Here is a 17,482-nt window from a genome sequence, read left to right on the forward strand (position 1 = left end):
TATCAGGTTGAGGTCAAGACTCTTGTGCAGGACAGTCAAGTTCCTCCACCCCAAACTCGCTCATTCACACTATATTGCCATAAAGTATTGGGCCACCGCTCTTAATCATTTGGCGGGGATTATGGTGTGGGGTTGTTTTTTAGGTGTTGGGCTTGGCCCCTAAATTCCAGTGAAAGGAACTCTTAAGGCGTCAGTATACCAAGACATTTGAGACAATTTAATGCTCCCAACTTTTTGGGAACAGTTTGGGGATGGCCCCTTCCTGTTCCAACATGACTGTGCAACAGTGCACAAAGCAAGGTCCATAAAGACATGGATGAGCAAATTTGGGGCGGAGGACTTGACTGGCCTGCACATAGTCCAGACTTCAACCCGCAGACACTGCAAGCCAGGCCTTCTCGTCTACATCAGTGCCTGACCTCACAAATGCGCTTCTGGAAGAATGGTCAAACATTCCCATAGACACACTCCTAGAGCACGTTCGAAAAAAAAATTGCCCATTTTTTAGAACCCAAAAAATGCTATGAAGCCCACACGCGATCGTTTTTAATGACATAAAAAAAAACATCATTTTTTAGAACCCGAAAAATGATCGTGTGTACGCGGCATAAGATTGGCAGACTGCAATATATGACATTTTTGTTTTTGGATTTAGATACCATTTAGATTTAAATCTGGATACAGAGCTAATGACTGGAGTGCAGTTTTCAGCTGTAGACCTTTGTGCTGAAAATCTTTTTTTTTTCTTCTCCTTCGTCTTCTTTTTTTTCTCAAAATGAGGTGATAAGGACACCACAGGCAGTAAACAATACAGCAAAACATAAATATTCCAGCCACTGGCTGTGTCTCTATTGTTGTAGAGAATTTACAGCATCCTTTGCTTTGCACTGGACCTCAACACAGAGATGTATTGGTGACAAATTATTATTACTCTATGAGGCTTAACAAAGCTTGGGGGTCACTCTGACAAGCAGTAATTCCTCTATCCCTCTTCTGAAATACGAGCAATATTTAATCATTTCCCACTAAGCAAAATGGATACGTCAAGACTTCAGAGCTTTATGAGCACAAGGTCGCGAAGGTAGGTCACTGTTTACACCGTTGTTTTGCTGCTAAGTCTTTCTATCAATTTTGTCAGGAATGTGTTAAACTATCAGAACCCTATTCACACCAAAGTGTTGGGTCATGTCATTCCTGAAGGCCAACAGAGCTTTTTTGGGGCAGATCCATAGACTTACTATATATGGGCATTTTTTCAAGAAAAGGAAGTGCTTTGTAGTCGTGTACTAATGTGACACAAAGCATACAGTAAACGAGCGTTGTCATTCTAGGACAGGATATGTATTACTGGCAACATCACCAGGTAATAAAAAATAAAACCAAACCAATGGCACCACCATATCTTAAGTCTGGTAAGCTGACATGTACAATATATTACCAAAAGTATTGGGATGCCTGCATTTACACGCACATGACTGGCATCCCAGTCTTAGTCCATAAGGTTCAATATTGAGTTGGCCCACCCTTTGCAGCTACAACAGCTTTAACTCTTCTGGGAAGGCTGTCCACAAGGCTAAAGCCTTGTACACACGGTCAGTCCATCCGACGAGAACGGTCTGAAGGACCGTTGTCATCGGTTAACCGATGAAGCTGACTGATGGTCCGTCGCGCCCACACACCATCGGTTAAATAACCGATCGTGTCAGAACGCGGTGACGTAAAACACAACGACGTGCTGAAAAAAATGAAGTTCAATGCTTCCAAGCATGCGTCAACTTGATTCTGAGTATGCCTGGATTTTAAACCGATGGTCGTGCCTACTAACGATCGGTTTTGACCTATCGGTTAGGAATCCATCGGTTAAATGTAAAGCAAGTTGGCTTTTTTTTAACCGATGGTTAAATAACCTATGGGGCCCACACACGATCGGTTTTGACTGATGAAAACGGTCCATCAGACCGTTGTCCTCTGGTTAACCTATCGTGTGTACGAGGCCTTAGGAGTGTGTCTATGGGAATGTTTGACCATTCTTCCAGAAGAGCAATTGTGAGGTCAGGCACTGATGTGGCCTCGTACACACAATCGGATTTCCATCGGACAAAGCCGTGGAATTTTGGCCAAAGGGCGTTAGCCGTGAACTTGTTCCGCATACAGACGGCAAAACGTTGTCAGCCAACAAATACAAAACTATGTGGTTTTTCAGCTCTTTAGCGCCACCCTTTGGGCAACTTCTGCTAATGTTGTGCTATGGTTAGCATTGCTTCTGAGCATGAGAATTTGTACTTTCAATTTTTTTCCAATGGACCTGTGTACACACGATCGGATAATCCAATATCACACATTTGTTGTCGGAAAATTTTAAAGCATGCTATCCAACATTTGTTGTCGGAAAATCTGACAACAATTGTCCGATGGAGCATACAAACGGTTTGTTTTTCCGACAAAACCCTGTCATCACACAATTCCCGTCGGAAAATCTGATCGGGCCTTAATTCATCCCAAAGGTGTTCTAACAGGTTGAGGTCAGGACCTTGCTTTGTGCACTGGTCATTTCATTTGGTGGAGGGGGGATTTTGATCCGGTTAGTTTTTCAGGGGTTGGCTTTGGCCCCTAAGTTTCAGTGAATGTCATGCTCTCAACGTTGTGGGAACAGTTTGGGGATGGCCCCTTCCTGTTCCAACATGACAGTACCTCACAAATGCGCTTCCAACAACAAAAGTCCGATGTGAGCTTTTGGTCGGAAATTCCGACCGTGTGTATTCTCCATCGGACTTTTGCTGTCGGAGTTTCCGCCAACAAAAATTTGAGAGCTGGTTCTCAAATTTTCAGACGGAAAAAAATTCCTATCGGAAACTCTGATAGTCTGTAGCAATTCCGACGCGCAAAATTCTGACGCATGCTCTGAAAAAAATTGACGCATGCTCGGAAACAATGAACTTAATTTTCTCGGCTTATCGTAGTGTTGTATGTCACAGCGTTCTTGACGGTTGAAAGTTCAGAGAACTTTTGTGTGACCGTGTGTATGCAAGCCAAGCTTGAGAGGAAATCCGATCGTGTGTATGGGGCATTAGATGGATAAAAAAAGCTGCAAAGACTTTAGATAAGTGGAAGCAAGCACTGGACATCATGGGCTAGTAAGTATGTGTTTCTTAAAAGTCAGCAACTCCAGTACTTGAAGCTTTTTGCTGCTTCTTGTTTTGGAGACACAGGAAGTTACTCTGTAAGTTTATGTTCTCGAGTTTAGGCACACTTTAATTGGTAGAGTTTTTGAGAGTGTTTATAGGACATGTAAATTACATTTAAGACATTTAGCCCATGGAGTTCAATGAAACAATAGAACTGAGCTTTATTTTGAAGAGGGACTCAAAACATCCTGAGCGGGCCATCTGTCAGTGCTGTCTGACGCCGAGGTTTTCTCCCTCGACACTAGATCATATAGCAAAATGGCAGATTTGCTTTAGACTAGTGTACATTTCCTGTAGGATCCTGTGGCTTGTGGCGGTTGTCTGAATGCTGAGAAGATAGAACACAACAGCCTCAATTGTCAAGGCTTTAAAGTGGTTCTAAAGGCTCAAGGTTTTTTACCTTCATGCATTCTATGCATGAAGGTAAAAAACCTTGTGTGCAGCAGCCTCACCAGCACCCCAAATGCTTACTTGAGCCCCATCGCGATCCAGCAATCTGCATGAAAGTTTTGGCTCTCCAGGAACTCCCCCTCCTCATTGGCTGATACAGCAGTGGGAGCCAGTGAGCCAATGAGGAGAGATTTGACCACTCACAATTGTTCTTACACAAAACCAATGTATGACAAACACATCTTCCCTTCCCAAAGCAACAATGCTGACCACAGAATGTATATATAATTTTTAAGATCTGAAATAGACAATAGATTGATAGAAGTGATTTTTAGGGCTAAATGGATTTAAGCGGGGTACATCATACATAAAGCCATTTAGCCTTAAAAATCACTTATTCCTTACCTTGACTAGAATAGTGGTTTTAATGCATGATATTAAATTTCAGTGAGAAAAAAAAAAAAAAAAAACTTTAATGCAGCAATAATGCTAAATAAATAATAAAAAAAAAAACGAACAAAATGACAAAAAAAAAAAAAAGTACCATGGTAACATTTGTTCCACCTTACACTAATTTTTTTTTATGCTGGTGACTTTGAAGGCATAAGAGGCACAATGCCCTCTCCTTCAACATTAAAAAGTGGTTCAATCAACAGAAAGCCCCACAGGGCACTCAGTATAATTTGACTTTCCCTGCATGATGGGACTCTACAGTGGCGGTGTGATGTGGAAATTTATTATAAAGCCTTAACCATTAGGCAGCCTCTATCAGTTTACAGTAACACGGCAGAGATCAAAGCCAGTGTACATATCAAAGAGTGGCTACAAACAAACATAAAGCGGATTTCTTTGAACGCGTAATATCACACTTATTCAGGAAACGGCAAAACAACAGCTATAATCCATATTACAAATAAAAAAATTCTTATTGGACATGGCTGCAACAATGCAAGGTATAATAATATAGCTGTCCATATCTGACTGTCTACAAAACATTAGGCTAGACATCTTCCTTGTCAACAATAGCCAAGGATTAGCTGGCATCTCGGTGCCAGATCCGAGCCCCCTTCTAATCACACTTTGTGTTTCCCTTCCCTTTTTATCTTATTATTGTAGCACGTCTCCTATTCATTTTTAATCTGATCTGGAACCGCTGGCTATTTGTTGATGTTTCCACGAAGGAAGCAGCTATCTAGGTGTCTGACATTGCAATAGGTCCACATGAAAGTCTCGGAGCTGCCAAATTCTTCCTGCTTATTTTGTTCTGACAGTGGACACTAGGGTGATGGCACTCCCATCTCACTGGACCAGCAAGAGCAGACAAGCATCATCATGAAGTCATTATGAGTTTTTTTTTTTGCTTTTTTTTTGTTGGTGTGTGTTTTGTGGCAAAGTCTCTTAAGGAAAGTCCCCAGTGTCCTGCTGTCGCCTTCACTGCCTTCCATTTCATTAATTATGTATAGCATATTTATTGCATATCGGTAGCAGAGAGTCTTTGGCTATACTGCTTGAAAAAAAAATGTATACATTAAAGAAACAGCCAAACATTTCTTATAGGGTTTAAAGGGTGTGCAACGTGAAAAAATAATGGGCACAATGCAGTAATCCATAGCAATCTCCCAAAATCAGTAACAGTCATTAGCTAAAAGAGGTTAATGCACTTTCACACTGTTTTTTTCTTTGTTAACACATACTCCCACCCCACCCTCGCAAAGCAAAGTCTCTTCTACAGTATTTTTTGGGGAGATCAGATGAACTGATGTTGCTAAATTTGGAAGGCTGCTTGTATGTAAATTAGCCGATTTTTATCAGACCCTCATTATAGCTTTTTGTCTGTGCCCTCTATGCCCGTCTTCATGTCAATAGAAGCTAAGCCGTGGTCTGTGGCTGGCAATGCCACGGGCATCTGTCATTTAAAGGGAAGAAGTCATCTTCACACACCACTCTTAAGCCCTGTACACACGATCGGTTTGTCCGATGAAAACAGACCGATGGACTGTTTTCATTGGACAAACCGATCGTGTGTGGGCCCCATCGGTTTGTTTTCCATCAGTAAAAAAAAAATAGAACATGTTTTAAATTTTTCCTATGGATAAAAAAAAACGATAGAAAAAAACAATCGTCTGTGTGGAAGTCCATCGGTCAAAAATCCACGCATGCTCATAATCAGGTCGACGCATGCTCGGAAGCATTGAACTTTTTTTCAGCACGTCGTAGTGTTTTACGTCACCACGTTTTGGCATGGTCGGATTTTTGACTGATGGTGTGTAGGCAAGACTGATGAAAGTCAGCTTCATCGGATATCCGATGAAAAAATCCATCGGATTAGATTCCATCAGATATCCGATCGTGTGTACTAGGCTTTCGCTTTTTTTTTTTTATTCTTTCACATGTATATGGTTTAGAAAAAACAAGATGCGCTATACAAAAAAGAAAAAAATTCTAAAGGTCATAACATAGATCAGTGTCCATAGATGATCTAAAACGTGAAAAAAGTCCTGATCCCCAGTGCAGTGAAGGAAACAGAAGAAACAGTCCATAAGTGTTGATCTAAGGCTGTGGTGACGATCCAATAGATAGAAAGACCTCCACCATAAATCAATATGTCTGCTTACCAGATATCCAGCGGTCTCTTAATTAAAAGAAGACCCCAGAAGGCGCGTGGGTAAACATTATGGTAGTTGGAATGTAGAAAGGCTGAATATCATGTACACCTCCGTCTCAAGCCAATGGATGGAAAATTGGGGTCCCGATTATCATGGAAGACACATAAGGGCCACAATAGTGTAATAACGTAGGTAACATTTATTAAAAAGAAGAAAAAAACGCACTTACATATAAACGATATAAAATAGGCATGTCAAATTTGGAGCTCCGGCCGGAAGCCAACCAAAAAGACCCGTCCAAGTAGGTAGGGAAAGGTGCAGTCAACGGGGGGTGATCCGATACGACACTCGTTCCGTATATGGTTCCGTATTCATGTATATGGTTGTTAAAGGTATACGGACCCCATAAACCAGAAGTGTTTTTTTTTTCACGGAAATAGATGTTGTGTCTTTTATGACTCTGAGGTTGCTATGTATTACCTGGCTAGATGCAGTGTTTGAGAAGAATGTCATAAAAGCAGTAAGTTTACTTAAAAGGTAAATATCAAACTCTCTCAAGAGACTGAAAAAACGAACCACAGACAAAAGATAATAATCTGGCCATTCCACTGGCACTCCCAACTTTCTAACATTATGCTCAGCCAATCCAAGCCTTTATTTTCTTAGTGGGGGGGGGGAGGTAAATCTATTTATTTCTAAATATGGCATTTGGAAAGGCTCATTAAAGACCACACTAATTAATGATCAGCTCTGAGATGCCCTTTATCCCTATATTAATGTACCCCAACCAATCAAGCTGGACATATATCTACTGTGAAATTCGTTAACTACCAAAAAATACCCCTAATTGATGATGAAACCCTATCACATTAAATTATCAGACTGGATACACTAATATCAATTAGGGGGTCGGCAATCTTGGTAGCAGCTCTTAAGCATTTTTCCCAGCACTAAGCTAAGGGGTGCTCCATGGGGGGGTATTTATGTAAAATAAACACTCAGTGCTTCTTTACAGTCCAACTTTGTTGGTGTACAACAGTAAAACCAAGCTGACCTTTGTAAATGAATCTGACCATAAACTCCACCCTTTATCTAATCCATATGTGTTTGGAAAACCATCATGCTACAAAAAAGCATTAAATTGGAACAACATGAACCAATATTGGTTTGTCCTTTTTCTGTATTCATACTAGAGCCTTTAGAGCCCATTTACCAGGTGTGAAGCTTGACACTTAATTTCTTAAGGTAGCAGAAAACAAACAGGCACAGTGACACTAAACAAACACTGCAACAGTTGGGCTTTTGACTTGCTTATTCAATGAAGGCCACCAAGTTGGCCATACCTAGAAAGAGACTGTTGTACATCACAAAGGACAATCTATTGTCTATGGAAAGCAAATAACTGTACGCTGGGACCAACAATGGGGCAAACAAAGAGATCCAACTGGGAAGAAAATCTTAGTGTTTTTTTTCTTTCATGACAAAGTAGGCCGAAACTGGTCAGCAGATCAGGATTTCTGATGTCAATGGTTGCATGCTTGTTCTGGGAATCAGGAATAACTAAGTCAACTAGGCAACTGGAATTTTCAAATTACTTCGTTCTTGGAAGAAGATTTTTTCTCTGTACAGGTTTTCTTAAAAAGTACACTTACTGGAATGTAGGTGGGTCGATAGGTCTAATGCCGCGTACACACGGTCGTTTTTCGGCATGAAAAAAAAAACTACGTTTTTAAAAATGTAATTTCAAATCATTGTGTGTGGGCTTCACATCGTTTTTTGGGTTCTGTCGTTTTTCGGGTTGTAAAAAATGATCGTGTGTGGGCTAAAACGACGTTTTAAACCCACACATGCCCAGAAGCGAGTGTTGAGATGGGAACGCTTGTTTTGATAAAAATACCATTCATAATGGAGTAAGCACATTCATCACGCTGTAACAGACAAAAAAGCGCAAATCGTCTTTTACTAACAAGGAATCAGCTAAAAGCAACCCAAAGGCGAATAGAACGTTTAGAGTGCCGTCGTACGTGTTGTACGTCACCGCGCTTTGTTCATCATTTTTCAAAAGCGATGGTGTGTGGGCAACATCGTTTTTAATGATGAAGTTGGAAAAACTTCGTTTTTTGGACATGCTGAAAAATGTCGTTTTTTTTTCATGCCGAAAAACGACCGTGTGTACGCGGCATAAGCCTTCATCCCCATTAACTAAATCAGAGAGGCACATAGACAGCGTTTTTTGATCGCTCATAAACATTAACAGCAGAAACCTTGTAGTACCTGCTCTTGGATGGGGCTTTCACTTGTAAACATTTAAACTGCTTAAAAGTTATGATTTAAAGTAACTCAATAAAAAAATAAAACATTAAAAATAAAGCAGGTAACTAAAAAGAGGACTGTAAATACCTACCTCTCCTGTTTGCACTGCCAAATTCTACCCCACATCTGCTTGGAAAACAACAATTTCAGAAGTATAAAAAGCTCAGTGGTTCCATCTGCCTACCTCCATGTCAATATAGGGAACACAGCAGTGACATGGAGGTCAGCAGGAGGAAACAGTGAACACTATGGAAACACTGGGCATTGATATTCCTGGATGTGCCAGTTTCCCAGCAGACCTCAAGGGACGGATACTTAGCAACTGAGCGGCATACATTAATGTGGGCAGCAGCATAGGTAAGTATTCACACTCTTCTTTTTGTGCAAGAGCTTTATTTAGAATTGTATATGGGCGACGTGGAAGATTTCAGTTTTCCATGTGCATGGCCATTAGATAGTAAATATGGGCCTAATCCTCAAAAACCCGGCGCAACGTAACTTTTTCCATTTAAGTTACACCGCCGCAAAATCTCTAACTAAGTGCCCGATCCACAAAGCACTTACCTAGAAATTTTGAGCGGTGTAACTTAAATCGGGCCGGCGCAAGGCGTTCCTCTTCTCCAGGGGGCGATTACCATTTAAATGAGGCGTGCTCCCGCGCCGGCCGTACTGCGCATGCTCGTGACGTCATTTTCCCGACGTGCATAGCGCGAAATTACGTTACGTCGGGCTTTGTGGATTGCGACGGGACAATAAAGTTGCGTCGGGTAAAAAAAAAGATACGGCGCCAAAAAAAAAAATTTAAATTTAAAAAAAATCGCGTCGCGAGCAAGAAAGGTCTGTTTTTACAAGGTGTAAACTGTTTACACCTTGTAAAAGCAGCCCTAATTTTGCGTTTGCAAAATAAAACTTACGGAGAAAAAACAAAGCTGAAAAGCTTTGTGGATCTCCGTAAGTCCTAATTTGCATACCCGAGGCGGCATTTCGATGCAAAATGCCCCCAGCGGCGGATGCGGTACTGCATCCTAAGATCCGACAGTGTAATTCAATTACACATGTCGGATCTTCGTCCTAACTATGGGAAACTGATTCTGTGGATCAGTTCCATAGTTAGGACCAGGGATACGACGGAGTAACAGCAGTTACTCCATCGTATCTCTTTTGAGGATTTGGCCCTATGTCTTTAAAGAAAGGGTATTATTTATTATATTTTTTACAGACACTGCGCTGCATTTACCAGAAATGATCAGTGCTCATTTGTTACATAACACACACAGGAAGACGGCGTCTCATGAAATACTGCTGCTTAGTCAACATCGACTCGGAAGGATTTCGCCCAGTGTCTTTCATCGCAGCAATAGACTTTACAGACAGACATGCACAGCCTATTGTTCTAGTGCAACTCTAGATTTTGTGAGACAAGGCAAGCAGGAAAAGAGCAGGTATTCATGTTGGCCATCATCACAGCCAGGGTCCAATACTGAGTTCACACTTCTAGCTGTGGATCCAGTTACACAGTGCATTGGAATCTGTGGAATTTCTATGATAATATCTCTAATGTCATTCCCAACTCAGCCATCAGTCAGGTCACAAAGTTAACACTTCCCTGAATTTTTAATTTGGGGAATGGTGTTTAATGCACAATGTACGCCTGCAGGCCCCACACTTTTTATGACTAGTCTGAATTCCAGGATTATAGAGTGTAAACTATGGCACTGACGTTAAGGTCATAGGGACAGCTAGCTGCAGATAACAAAGACTGAGAACTCCAATTTAAAAATACTATAAGCATATTGTTTAAGAACCGGTAGCTGTAAAAAAAAAAAGGACTAAATATAAAAATGAACAGGTGACACATGCAGAGCAAAAACAACCAGTTCACTTTAAATTATAATAAAAATAATAAAAAGACATTATGCAAATCTAATTTCCAATATGATGGCATATGGGGTGGGTTTATGAGGATATCTAAGGATCTAGATGCAAAAGGGGTTTTAAAGGCTCAGCCCACCCAAAAGTGCTACTGCAGTTGTAAGAAGATGCTGGTGGACTGAAGCATGCATTGGCTCAGTACACCCATTTAAAACTTTGTAAAAAAATTATTAAGAATCTAGAAGAAGAAAAAAATGAAGCCTCTTTGCATTGGCTAGGACAAGTAGGCAGATCTGAAAAACAAAGTGTAAAGGTCATCCTGGCAAAATCTAACCCGGTTGTCCTGCAACCACAGTAAGAGGGTTGAATGATGCTGAGCTCAATTAACCCTGGAAGAAGAACCCGAGATGGACAATGCTGAGTCTGAAGGGGACAAGACACCAAGTGAGTATGCCACCTGCAGTGTTATTACTGGAGATTGAGGACTACATTTTTTTTTATAAAAGTTGGGATTGGGCTTTATCCTTAATCTAACTCTGAAAACCCTAATATTTATTCTTATTCTTGTGTTGAAACGGGCGCGGGGAACACACTAACGTTTTTTTTTTCCTTTTAAGTTAATTGCACCTGTCTACTAACCCCTAACTCCTAACCCTCAACTGTAATTTAACCCTGGCAGACCACAATTTACTTTTTCCTGTACTGGAGATATCAATCCAAGATTTTCTGGAAGCTTTTGATCCTACCCCAAAAACTGAGCCAAGAAAATAACAGATTCGTTTACGATTATCAGCAACGCCAAAGAATGACGAATCCTGCTCATTACAATACTGAATGCATCCCAGATAGACTGAAAAGTCTAAAATTAATTTCTATTGTATATTGAATGGAACAGCTAAAACTGCACCCTTAATCATCTCCGACATCTTATAAAAAGAACTGCCAGTATTTAAAATGCATTATTTAGCTATTAGCAATTTCTCATAAGCAAGTCCTAGCCAACCTCGGGAGTATTTTCTAAACGTATGGCTGAGTTATGATGGCTTTTGCCAACTGGAAGAAGACTGTATATCTTTAGACAGCTCGTCATAAATAATACATTGTTTTTATAAATCGGTGCGCACGTGGCTCACACTATGCAACAAATGAAGCGTCCTTGACCGCACACTCTCCATTATGTCTGAGGATGAATCATTTCCCAAGTGAGAAGATCACTGTCTACCTCCAGTGGAACATTCACGTACCACTGAATGCATAGGGAAAGCCATTATATGTGTGAGCTGATTTAATTAGTCATGTAGTACAAATCACTGGCTGCCACGATGACCCTGGAGAGAGAAGGCAGCTGGCTGTGCATTGAGCATCACCCTACTTTTCAGCTCATCAATAGAACATTAGCGGCATAATGGCCATCGTGGAATTGATGGCTACAGATAATACACTTAACAGCGACACTTGCTGTAGTAGTGCTGGCCCAGCATCTGACACTTGACAGCTGAGGCAGCACCTTGGGTCATAAAGTCAGTTTAGTGCTATTGACTATATATTGTCCATACTTCAACAACTGTGGCAACATACAGCCATAATGGCTAACCAGAAAGAAACATACAGGTGTCTATGTAAAAACATAGAATGAAACTAGAGGTGCAGCCAAAAGCGTATATTGCAGCCAAACCGCTATATTATTATCATAATACAGGATTTATGTAGCGCCAGCACAGCAGTTTATGCAGTGCTTTACAATATAAAGGGGGATAGTACGCTTTCAATACAGAAGGAATAGGAGGACCCTGCTTATGGAGCTTACAATCTAAAGGATAGACATTTATAAATACATATATGTAGCTTGCTTAAAGATTTATAATGCATATATTAACAGTATAACTAAATTGGACTACCCTGGCACCAAATATGGGTCCACAAAAGCAACTCCACTGAAAAAGCATTTGTTTTTATTAAAAAAGTAAGAAGGAAAAAAAATACATAATGTACATCCCTAAATAAAACCATATAGGCCATGTAAGGCCTCGTACACACGGGCAAACATGTCCGATGAAAACGGTCCGCCCGGAGATTTCTGTATAATGGCTGTACACACCATCATACAGAAATCCGCGCGTACACGATACGCGGTGACGAGGCCGCGCCGTCGCCGCGACGATGACGCGGCAACGTGTGCGGCCCTGGAAGTTCAATGCTTCCACACATGCGTCGAAGTGATTCGACGAATGCGAGGGATGGCGGCCGCTCGGACATGTACGGTAAGTCTGTACAGACGACCGAACATGTCCGACGGACAGGATTCCAGCGGGCATGTTTCTTAGCATGCTAAGAAACATTTGTCCGCTCGAAAACGGTCGGGCGGACAAATGTACGCTGGAAACCTGTCTGATCGGCCGTACACACGACTGAACATGTCTGCTGAAACTGGTCCGCGGACCAGTTTCAGCAGACATGTTCGGTCGTGTGTACGGGGCCTAATATGCACAATAAACACCAATTTCAGTCCAAGATCAGTCTTTAGATCATTCTTGACCATATGGGTTAAAGTGGTTGTACACCCTCCCTGCTGACTTTTACCTATATGTAAGCCTAGAATAAGGTTTACCTATAGGTAGTGGAAATATCTCCTAAACGTGCTCCGTTTAGGAGATATTTTACTTGTAGTGTTCCATACCATTTCTTCCCTAGCGTGTGCCGTTACTGATGGTAACGTCACACGGCCCATGGACGAGGTGGCATGGGCTTCATTGCAGGTAAGTGTCAAATAATGGGCTAGTATGCAATGCATACTAGCCCACTATGCTTTTCATTTGTAGGGTTTTCACAGCGCAAAAGAGGAAGTAAAACCCGTTGGGGTTTACTTCCTCTTTAAGCACAGCATATGTCGCAGAGTGACTGTGTTCTCCTCCTTGTTTTGTGGACGTTATCCACTTCCCCAGGAGAGTAAACAATTCTTAATTCTGTTCAGCCAGTTCTGTGATTTAAACACAGCCAAGAAGATCACTCCACTGCTTCCTACTTCAGTTTAACTGCTTAATAGATCTTTTTATTACTAACTAGTCAAAGACACTCATACGTACTCACTGGTTAATCAATAAGCTCGAGATGAAGAGGGAACATGGAGCAATGGGCTACAGCATGAAGGTAATCTTTTAAATTCCTAATGACACTATCTGCATTGAGAGAAAAAAAAAGGGAGGAAGATGCCCACCATTAAAATTCCTACTACTATAGCTTATACTGTACCATATGAGCAAGCACCAGATGGTGTGAAAGACATTAGGGCTTCTGGGAACTAGGTGAACCAGTTTGTACATTGGAGACTTCAATGCACTTGAAGAAGGTGAGTGGATTCCTTTTTTTACTATGAATATTCAGGTGAAATATAAGAAGCCGTCAACAACCACTGGGAGCCAGTACCCTGATTCGGAGCTGCCGGTTACATTGGGAGCCAGTACCCTGAGTTGGAGCCGCCAGTTCACTGGGAGCCAGTACCCTGGGTCAGAGCCGCCAGCAACCACTGGGAGCCAGTACCCTGAGTCGGAGCCACCAGCAACCACTGGGAGCCAGTACCCTGAGTCAGAGCCGCCAGCAACCACTTGGAGCCAGTACCCTGAGTCAGAGCCGCCAGCAACCACTTGGAGCCAGTACCCTGAGTCAGAGTCGCCAGCAACCACTGGGAGCCAGTACCCTGAGTTGGAGGATTAAGGGAGAAAGGAGTGCCTGTAGTGGAACACTATCTTTTGTACCATACTATCTGCATTGAGTTTGCATGTTCTCCTTGTGTTTGTGTGGGTTTAATCTGGGTACTCTGGTTTCCTCCCACAGTCCAAAGGTCGATTAATTGGTTCAGGTCTAAATTGTCCCTAGTATGGGTATATATGCATGCAAAGTAGGGACTTTATATTGTAAGCTCCTTAATGGCAGGGGATGTGAATATAATATAGCGCTGGAATCGCACCGGGTTCGCACGAGTTCCTACAGCAAAGAATGATCCTTTTGGATTGGGGTGTGAATTTTGTTCCCTCTTGACCATAGGTCTTAGCAGCTGCATGGGCTGCCAAGTGGCCAATGGGCAAGAGAGAGGAGAATTCCGACGACATTACTTCTTCGTTTTAACTTTAGCGGACAACAGCTCAATTTTTCTTATAAAACATTTTTTTTTAGACATAACACTTTGTATCTGTCATGAAATAAAGCTTTCGGGTTCATATCATTTTACACTGGATTAGCACCCAATAAGTCCAAATGTTTCTATACCTGAGAATAATCAGCTGCTATACCTTGCCAGTCCGGCTCTGTAATTAACATTACACACACACACTGCGCTGAATAGGAGCCTGCTGCTTTGCCTTGCCAAGTGATGCATATTAAACTTGGCTCTATGACTCGACTACTGAAGCCATATAAAATATATCTGTATTATCACAGACATTATTATTGGAAGGGCAGTAGAGGATTAAAGTTTTCTCATGACCCCGTAGTTATATGATCTACAATGAGAACCTCAATAGGGAAGGCACAGCCTGCATGAATTTGCATGGTTGTCAGTGTGCCAGAATTTTCATACACATTCCTGTCGGAACAAAACTGTTTATCAATCTGTGCAACAAAAACATCCATAGCAAATAAAAAAATAAAAAAAAAGCCAATGCTAGATTAAAAATCATTCTTCATAGAAGGCTGCATGCTTTTCATTCACGATTTTTTTTTTTTTTGGAACCAGTGCGTTCTTTGATTGAATAAAGACAATCACTTTTGGGACAACATTTTATTGAAAGCAACATATCAGATGCACATTATTTTTAGAAGGATATTATTAGCATTCTCGAGAAGTTTAATAAACGCATTGATGTTCAGACGTCACCGAACTCTGCTCCAGATCCTGATAGCCTTCATTTATTGCAGAAAGTGAATTACTTGTTATAAATGTATAAAACCTGAAATCCTGAATGAAGTGTGACAGACATTCTAGGACAGAGGGAAGTGGAGGAACATTCAGTGGGATAAATGCTATGCTGACATTGTAGAAATCTTCACTCATTTTGGGGCAAAGGGTTTCCCAAAAATGAGAAGAGTTTGGATACTACAACCACCCATGAATATCGTGACAGCAAGCAGATCTTACTGTCAGGGCTGGGACAAGGGGTGGGCAGGAGGGACGGCTGCCCTGGGCACTGTATCATGTGAGGTCCGGGGGCACCACAAGGAGATTAAGGGGGGGAGGGCGACAGGAGGTAAGAATTGTTCTAATCCACTGATCCCTGATCCACTCCAGTGCGGTTTTGACGTTGAGCTACTACTACATGTGCAGCTTGCTGATATCTGTGCAACTTCATTTAACAAATGTCAATGCAAATCACACTGAAAATGCCCAATCATAGATGCGACTTAAGTTGCAGCAATTTGAACAGTTCAATTGACGCAATTGGATTGCGACTCGTCATGAGACTTTGAACTGTCAAGTCTCATGACAAGTCGCACTGGTGTGAACCAGGGTTAAAAGTAGTTAAATCTATTGAGCCAAAAGGGTCAGGCCAGGGGGGGCTGGGGAGGAATAGCTAGATGATGCTGGATGTCCTCAAGGCAAGAAATCAGGCAGGCGTTGTATCTGACATGCTAAAGCTTCTAATGCACACTGTGAGCTTTCTCACAGTGTCTGCAATCAAATTAGAGTAACACATTTCAGGACAGGAAGAGAAGAGTCTGTACAACTGTGCAACAGTTCAGCTTTAAAGTTCTGTTAAATATACAGATTTAGTTTACAGGAACTGCCACAGGCACTTTACAATGAAGTTGTATAGTCTGGTAATAGTTATTTAGAGGGTTTTCTCCACTTAAAAAAAAAAAAAAAAAAAAGGAATTCAGATCCTATTTTCTTGAAAACTGCTCGTAGCACTGCACTAGTTTTTACAGTTAAAGGGGTTTTAAACGCTCGTATTTTTTCACCTTAATGCATCCTATGCAAAAAAATGCTGCAGAGTGTCGCCTACTGTATGTGCTCTAAGTGGAAGCAGTGATCTGTCTTACGTGCGCCCTGCTGAGTCAGAGTCAGAACTCTCTAATTAGCAGGGAGCACAAGCTTTGCCAATTGCTCTGATTCAGTAGGAGTGTTGGACCTCTGCAATGAGACCACTGCTTGCACACACAAACACACACAGCAAGATCCCACTCTGCAGCTGCTGGGATAGGCTTCTTCACTGTGCCCATAGCTGCATTAGAAGGAAAACAAATTGGAAGATACTGAACACCTTTTGATGCACCTGGAATGTGTTTAGCTGATTTAAACTGAAGGCTCAATTGGGGATTAATAATGTTCATAGGATATGTTTCTAGGCATTTTTTTGGAAAATCTTGAACTTGAAGTATCTTGTACTGGTCCCTGTTGGACATTTGTTTGACTTACCCTGGAGGAGCCCAATGACTAAAACTGTTGCACAGGTCATAAGATTTATTACAAGGTGTAGTCTTGTGATTTTCAGTATATTATGTCTAGGGATGTGCACAACAAACTAAAGCAGCCTTGTGTCACAATCTTACCAAACTTTTCCAGAGAGAGCATAAAAAAACAAAAAGAGAGAACTAGTAATGGCAGTCCCCGGGTTACAAACAAGATAGGTTTGTTCTTAAGTTGAATCTGTTTGTAAGTCGGAATAGGTACATTTTTTAAGTGTAGCTCCAGCCAAAAAATAACTATTTTTAAGCTTTTTGGATAGCATAGGGAAGGGTTAACACCCCATGTAAAGCTGTATGTGGCCCCGTTCAGAAGATTTCGCCTCACTTTCTGTCCCAATGACAATTGAATTTTGAAAATGTTGGGTTGTTGTGGAAACAAGCCTTGGTGGTAAAGCATCAGTGGAGGTACATTTTTCCCATAACAACTCTTAAAAGGAGTGAATTTCCCTTCCTAGGGGTAGATTTCCTCTTAATTCCTGTTGTCTCCCTCCATTTGTAAGTAGGAGTCGTTTGTAAGTTGGATGTTTGTAACTAGGGGACCGCCAGTACATATTTATTCTTATTTTTGGTTCAATTAATATATATAAGTGAATGAATGTGGCTGCTAACAGTACTTTTTGAAAGACCTGGCAATTGGATAATGGTGTGCTGCTCTGC

At 41.4% G+C, this 17,482-nt stretch overlaps 1 protein-coding gene across 1 annotated transcript in view; it reads right to left on the reverse strand.

Moving 5' to 3' along the window:
• The window catches only part of SLIT2 (slit guidance ligand 2), a 397,141-nt gene that overhangs the window by 324,848 nt on the left and 54,811 nt on the right, over positions 1–17,482 (reverse strand).

Source organism: Rana temporaria, chromosome 1, assembly GCF_905171775.1.
Source record: "Rana temporaria chromosome 1, aRanTem1.1, whole genome shotgun sequence".
Lineage (NCBI taxonomy): Eukaryota > Metazoa > Chordata > Amphibia > Anura > Ranidae > Rana > Rana temporaria.